The sequence below is a fragment of the Siphateles boraxobius genome, unplaced genomic scaffold (assembly GCF_051911475.1).
Source record: "Siphateles boraxobius isolate OS27281-9 unplaced genomic scaffold, OSU_SipBor_1 29, whole genome shotgun sequence".
Taxonomy (NCBI): domain Eukaryota; kingdom Metazoa; phylum Chordata; class Actinopteri; order Cypriniformes; family Leuciscidae; genus Siphateles; species Siphateles boraxobius.
In genome coordinates, this window is record NW_027508908.1 from 1,881,454 (window position 1) to 1,889,682 (window position 8,229).

At 36.7% G+C, this 8,229-nt stretch overlaps 1 long non-coding RNA gene across 1 annotated transcript; it reads left to right on the forward strand.

Moving 5' to 3' along the window:
• The first annotated feature begins 204 nt into the window (after window positions 1-204).
• On the forward strand, window positions 205-2,411 carry LOC143753974 (uncharacterized). The gene is made up of 4 exons (XR_013207846.1): window positions 205-300; window positions 1,062-1,124; window positions 1,448-1,597; window positions 2,034-2,411. It is a non-coding gene; the product is annotated as an uncharacterized LOC143753974 (long non-coding RNA).
• Window positions 2,412-8,229: the final 5,818 nt, after the last annotated feature.

Below are 8,229 nucleotides of genomic sequence, written 5' to 3' on the forward strand. Positions count from 1 at the left end.
CACCATTTGTAGGAGAAATAAAATGTCACACCCTCTAAACATGGATATATTAACTAAGAAATAGAAGATATAAGTTCATATATTACATCCTTGCCCCTATATTATTTAAATCAGTGTGCCAGAAATTCAGAAGAAGAGCAAGAAGAAACGCCTCTTTCTCTCTCTCTACCCCCGCGCGCGCCCGCGCCCGCGCATTTCTGGAATTTTCTCACAGTCGTCGACTCGTTTGAAATAACTGTCGCTTCGCGCTCAATCCTTTTGGCCTGTGCCTCTTCGGTGAAACTTCATCGTGTATTCAAGGTAAGCGAGTATTTTCAGTGTTGATGTAACGTAAACTTTTATGTGTCAATGTCCCCGTTGTTAGTTTAGCACCATTTGCTGACAAAATTACCATGACTTAGTTGCTACGGTGAGATAACAAGTTAACCGTGGCAAGTCTGTGGTAACATCTAACGTTAACTAACGTTAGTTTTAAGTCCGTGTAAAGTTTGTCAAACTAAAGAAGAAGGTGTTATTAACCACACAGCCAGATTTGAATGATTAAAAATAACGATAAGTTCATGAAATTAGGTGTCAAAATGGTTGAAATGCTTTGTACACATTGTTGAGAAATACATTTAACTGTTATGACCTATTTAATGTGTTTAGAAGAAAATGACTGAATTCACTTTACACGGTCTTTAAGTTCTATTTTTCATAACCTTGTGGCGCCATTTGGCGTCTGTCCGCGACCAGCGCCCAGCAACGGCTCAGGACCTTGTTCAAAACCCTGCCGCGCAACAGAGCGCCATTTTCATAGTTTTATATTAAATTTACATTAATTTGTTACGGATGCTTTGAGGTAAAGTGTTCAGAATGAAGACTCAGCTACGATTGTATTTAAATTGTACAGTACAATCATGTACAATATTGCTGGCCGTACATTGTACTGTACAATTAAATACAATGGTTGCTGAGTCTGCAGTCTGAACACTTTACCTCAGAGCGTCCGTTAACTGAATGAATTGAGAATATCACCTGAAAATTGTTTGCTAACTTCTATATTGCTATGTTCTTTCCAGGTCAATGGACAGCTTTGTCACTCTTCAGCTAACCGCTGTCTGAGCTGATCGAAAATTTTAGAGGTGAGCATTTTACTGCCTAGAAACTTGTGCCTTATCTTTAAGCTGTTATGCATAAAATGGGCCAGATATTCATCTCTGCATTAATGTCATTACAGTTGTTAATGAAATAAAAGATGGACAGTATAGATTGTCATTCACAAAAAATGGGTAATGCTGCAAAAGAACCACATTAGTTAACTAGCAAATTGGGCCACATTTTAAAACAAAAAAGCCACAGTATTCCATTAAAAGTGATTATGTTAGCTTGATAATCAAAGAGTGACTGGTGAGATTGTCTCGACTTATTAACAATACTCATGTTGTCTTGTTTTCTGTCTTTTCAGATGAAGAAATAGATGCCTACAGATGCCAAAGGGGAACTAGCTCTAACACTGCTACCCACCATGGTGCCACAGGCCCTCTACAGGGTTGGGAAGAAGACTATCCGGCACTCCACTGAAGAGTCCCGGACAGCGTTCATACACCAAATGCCTGTAAGTACAATGGACCAGTTTCTCAGCACCACTCTGAGAGAGAATATTCTTAATTCTAACCATACTTTACAGTTGAAAGAAGGCAATCCAAATGACATGTTTCATGTGAAAGCTAAAGGGTGAAACCTGATTTAAAAAATAAAAAAAAATCCAAGGTTCCTCAGTTGTATTTAAGTTTTGGGCAATGCCATCCAAGGTAGCAATCTGACTAGAAAATGAAGTTAAAGATGTTAAGTTTTATTATTCAGTGGTTCTCAACCCACATTTTCTTGTACACATTCATGACCCACACATAAAGAACACACCAATTAAGAACCACAGCTCATTTGGCTTCCTTGTAATATAACACAGACTGCTAGTCTATTATCTTGCTTACAATTCACCTTCTACACAATATTCACTTTCTTTTACCTATCTTTCTGTCTGTCTGTTTTAGGTTGGAACAAATATGGTGGAATTCCTCCAGCAATCAAAGCCATTCCCCACTGTCCTGGCGCTGGGAGATCCCCAGCAATGTGCCTCTCAGGCATTTGTTATATTAGCTGGTCAGGCACTCCCTCAGAGCACACTGCTTGGAGCAGTTGACGTGTGCTTCAAGGCATATTATGTTCTTGATATCAACTACCCCAAGCAGTGTGCTCCCGCATGGGAGTTTCTGCAGCAAGTTGTGTATCATATTGAGGGATCTGAATCAAATCCAGTCAAATTTCTTAATACTGCCTTGCTTAATTGCAGAACTGTTTAATTGTGTTAAGCTGCAGTAAATTACATGACCAATGTTTGTGTTCTGTTTAGTTAATTACCATCATCATCATCATCATCAGCTGTTCTACTTTGTAGTCTTGTTTAGTGTGTGTACATCCTGCCTGTCTGTACTTTTTGGAGGTACTTTTAGTAAAACATTTGAATTGGAACTTTGGACTCCTCCTCTTCTTCTTCTGCCTGCACCACACCGTGACAGATATAATGTAAAACAAAGTTTTATTTTCTGAAATAAAGAGTACTGTCATAGTAACTAGTTTATTTCAACCCAGATATTGGGGTTGTTCTTTTGACCCAGAAGTTGGGTTATAGTTAACTACTATGTTGGGTTTTTTAAACCCAACATTTGGGTCAGGTATTTAACCCAGAATGTGGGTCAAAAAGAAGAACCCAATTTTCTGGGTTGAAATAACCCAGAAATTAGTTGGTCCCTTTTTAACCCAGGATTTGGGTCAAAATTAACCCATTATGGGTTATTTTTGACCCATGAGTTTTTAGTGTGTATATTTAAATATATACACTACAAGTCAAATCTTTGAAATAATTAGGATTTTTTAAAGAAGTGTCCTATGCTCATCAAGGAAACATGATACACTGCCATTCCAAAGTTTGGGTTAAGTTAATATATATATATATATACACCTTTATTAAGTGAGATTAAAAACATTTATAATGTTACAAAAGATTTAGGTTACACTTTATTTTAAGGTGTCATTGTTACAGTGTACTTAAATATTTAAGTACAGTGTAATATTAATTAACTACATGCACTTACTATAGGGTTAGGGTCGGATTAGGATTTGGTTGAGGGTTAATTGCATGTAATTAGGCATAATTTACTGTTATTACCATGGTAATTACATGTAACATATGTAAGAAGGACACTGTAAAATAAAGTGCTACAAAGATTTATATTTCAAATAAATGTTCTTTTGAACTTTTTCGACATTGAACTGTTTTCGACATTGATAATAATCAGAAATGTTTCTTGAGCATCAAATCATCATATTAGAATGATTTCTGAAGGATCATGTGTCACTGAAGACTGAAGAGTTATGATGCTGAAAATTCAGCTTCTGACAATAAAATTGAATCAGGATCATATTTTCCTGGCACAATAACAGGCCTTTTTGAATGAATGAACATTTCAATTAGTGTGGCCGCATTAATCATGAGCATATTCATTTACACGAAATACAAATACAATTTTTTTAAATCTGTAATTTATATGAACCATCAAATTCTTAAGAATAAATCAGACTTTTCACTTTCCAGCCTATGATTTGAAAATACTGCTGAAAAGTGATCAGTTGAAAAGCAGGTATCCGAGTGAACACACGATGAAACATTTGAGATGCGTGACCCATCATCCCTCCTGTACTGAACCGTCAAGCTCAAGTGTGATAATCACTTTGCCTTTGACTCAACTTGGCACTTTTGTTTTAGCACACAACCTAAAAATGGATTTTACACTAGACACAAGCTATCTATAATGAAGAGCAGTGCTCCATAAACAAGCCTCACTTCTAAAAAATCTTATTGGAGCTTGTCAGAGAGACATGCTTGAATCGCTGGCCCACAGCGAGCTTCTGTATTCGTGCTGTGTTGGACTCAAGGTAACAGCTCACCGATTGTCATATTGCATTCAGCCTGGGCTTTGATCAAGAGCGCTGCGGCTTCAGGTTTCCTCATGATCATCTGTGATGGAAGGAGAGCTGGTCCACCGCAGCGAGAGGAACATGGGGGATGTTCAGGGATGACGAATCTACAGAAGACCAAGAGCACAGCGTTCGTCTCAAATGTTTTTCTTTACCAGAAGATAAAGTCAAACCGATGTGCAAACAGTCTGTGAAACCATGGGTGGCTTTTAGACTGATGCAATTTCTAGCTCCAATGTAAAACAACATAAAAACATCATAAAAGTGGTCCATATGACTTTAAGGTTTACATGAGAGTCTGAAACATATAATGCAATGCAATTCAGTGATAATTGAGAGATTAAAATAAATGTTCCTCAACGCGATGGATCATTTTTGATAGATTTTAACAAGAGTTTTCGAAAAAGAAAAAGAAAAAAATGTTTTTCCTAAAAATATATGTATGGATGATCAAGTAGCCTATATATAAATTACTTTAACTTTAGATTAAATCCCTTAAGTATTTATCTTGAAATATTAATTAGAAAAAATAAAATAAAAAGTAAATACTAAAAGAACTAATAGTTTATACTAAACAGTAATAAAACAGATAATTTAGAGGCTTTTGTGTATCAAATATGATACAGCCAGCTTTATAGCTTTACAATTCATATAAACCACTTTTATTTGGTTTGCCGTTTACTAGGGAATCACCAATTTAAACTTCTGGACAATACCAATGAGCCAATATATATTTTATAAGTTATTGCCTATTACTGATAAATGGCAGATAATTTATTATCAAAATACAGGTCCTTCTCAAAAAATTAGCATATTGTGATAAAGTTCATTATTTTCCATAATGTAATGATAAAAATTAAACTTTCATATATTTTAGATTCATTGCACACCAACTGAAATATTTCAGGTCTTTTATTGTTTTAATACTGATGATTTTGGCATACAGCTCATGAAAACCCAAAATTCCTGTCTCAAAAAATTAGCATATTTCATCCGACCAATAAAAGAAGTGTTTTTAATAAATAAAAAAAAGTCAACCTTCAAATAATTATGTTCAGTTATGCACTCAATAGTCAATACTTGGTCGGGAATCCTTTTGCAGAAATGACTGCTTCAATGCGGCGTGGCATGGAGGCAATCAGCCTGTGGCACTGCTGAGGTGTTATGGAGGCCCAGGATGCTTCGATAGCGGCCTTAAGCTCATCCAGAGTGTTGGGTCTTGCGTCTCTCAACTTTCTCTTCACAATATCCCACAGATTCTCTATGGGGTTCAGGTCAGGAGAGTTGGCAGGCCAATTGAGCACAGTAATACCATGGTCAGTAAACCATTTACCAGTGGTTTTGGCACTGTGAGCAGGTGGCAGGTCGTGCTGAAAAATGAAATCTTCATCTCCATAAAGCTTTTCAGCAGATGGAAGCATGAAGTGCTCCAAAGTCTCCTGATAGCTAGCTGCATTGACCCTGCCCTTGATAAAACACAGTGGACCAACACCAGCAGCTGACATGGCACCCCAGACCATCACTGACTGTAGGTACTTGACACTGGACTTCAGGCATTTTGGCATTTCCTTCTCCCCAGTCTTCCTCCAGACTCTGGCACCTTGATTTCCGAATGACATGCAAAACTGAGCAACAGTCCAGTGCTGCTTCTCTGTAGCCCAGGTCAGGCGCTTCTGCCGCTGTTTCTGGTTCAAAAGTGGCTTGACCTGGGGAATGCGGCACCTGTAGCCCATTTCCTGCACACGCCTGTGCACGGTGGCTCTGGATGTTTCTACTCCAGACTCAGTCCACTGCTTCCGCAGGTCCCCCAAGGTCTGGAATCGGTCCTTCTCCACAATCTTCCTCAGGGTCCGGTCACCTCTTCTCGTTGGGCAGCGTTTTTTTGCCACACTTTTTCCTTCGCACAGACTTCCCACTGAGGTGCCTTGATACAGCTCTCTGGGAACAGCCTATTTGTTCAGAAATTTCTTTCTGTGTCTTACCCTCTTGCTTGAGGGTGTCAATGATGGCCTTCTGGACAGCAGTCAGGTCGGCAGTCTTACCCATGATTGCGGTTTTGAGTAATGAAACAGGCTGGGAGTTTTTAAAAGCCTCAAGAATCTTTTGCAGGTGTTTAGAGTTAATTAGTTGATTCAGATGATTAGGTTAATAGCTTGTTTAGAGACCCTTTTCATGATATGCTAATTTTTTGAGACAGGAATTTGGGGTTTTCATGAGCTGTATGCCAAAATCATCAGTATTAAAACAATAAAAGACCTGAAATATTTCAGTTGGTGTGCAATGAATCTAAAATATATGAAAGTTTAATTTTTATCATTACATTATGGAAAATAATGAACTTTATCACAATATGCAAATTTTTTGAGAAGGACCTGTATTTCTTTATAAATTAATAAAACAACCATTCATTCATAAACTGAAGTAAACCATTTAAAATGCTTTACAAGTTTTCTATATTATAAATTGTTCAGTATTGTTGCAATTTTGCACAAAAATAATAATAATAGTGTTATAAATTATTATTGTTTATAAAGATTAACTATTAACAACTTAAACCAATTAATGTTTAAAAAGAAAAAGACCTAATATGGTGTCTTGACATTGGTTCTTGTAAAATGGTTAAAGTCCCCCTGTAGTCAATGATTGTATCCCTTAAAACTCATCTTTGATTACCAAAATTATACATTTAAATGTTTTTTTCCATTAGGAAGAAAAAAAATTATTCATTCCTTAAACTAGCTTGAATGTAACTCTACACCCTTGCCTCGTTTATTAAACGCGGTTTATATGAATATGCAAATGAGCCCCGCCTCCACTCACTCACACCAGCTCAGAGATCCACTCGTTGACGATCACACGTTGATCTGATTGGTTACAAGGAAGGTAGTGTGTGACCTCAGAAAACACCAGTGATTTCAAACCGTGTTTTTGAGACTGTCTTTGGTTCACTGCAGTTTTAAGGAGAAAATACTCAACAATTGAGATATCAATATGAGAATGAGCTCTGGACTGTGCATCATTGACAGAAGAGAAAGCACATCTTTCCTCCTAAATCTGCTGCAGTGCAGGAGTTTTACATTCACTCACCACAGCAATGCCAAGTCAAGACATTAGCATGGCGATGCACACTATAGACTGCGGTAGAGGGCTAGTTTATATGACATGACTGATATGATGTTGCACACTGACTGAATGCCCCCGTTTGGTAGGTTAAATCAATAAACCCTACAGTAAAGCCTCTTGAGAGGTGCTGACCACTGATGTTCTATATAATACTAATGAACTGAACATAACCACACTCATTGGCAGGCATCAAGAACGAGTTTATGAATTATGAATGCTACAGATATATACTGCCTTATGGGCGATCCAAATAAATTACTAACATTTTGGTCCCACGTTATATGATTATTTATATTTAACTTCTATGTACTAACATTTAAATTAATCATTTGATACACTGCACTTATTGTGTACATACATGTTTTTACATTGTACTTGTATTTTTAAAAAAATACATGCATGTAATTACAGCTGTAATTAATTTTGGTTGATTACACATTTGACTCTTCTCTTATCGCTTAACCCAGCTTTAAACACACCTATACCACCAAACCTGTCCCGAACCTTACCCGTTTCCGTTTCCACCTCAACAGCAGCACAAGTGTTTTGAAATAAAACATGTGGAACATAATAAGTAAATTTTGTACCTAACAATTATTTTTTTGATGCAAGTACAAGTACACCTAAACTGACATTTCATTATTGAATTAGAATAAATAACGATTAGAATTTTTAAACAAAATTTAGTTTTTATAAACACATTCTAGAAATGTGATTTATTTACACACAAAAAAAATTAAATTAAAAAAATATGCATATGGAGACCTGACTACTTTTGCACATGTTCACAAATCCACTATTGCTGCAGTGAAAACATGAGGATATATAACCCAGATTGAGTGTTTCCTGAAAATATTCCATGAATATATCAATTGCTGATGCACTGGGATGAAAAAAGGCTAATCTTACCTTTTATGTGCAGGATGCAGATATATAGCACAATCACATGGACAGCAGAGGAAGTTATGAAGCCGTTGTCTTACTACACATCCAAGAAAAACCTAATAACTGGGAAGAATTAGACAAAGTTGTTATACGAATAACTCAGCAAGAGATATAGGCTTACTTTTACTAATTCATTCTTTACAG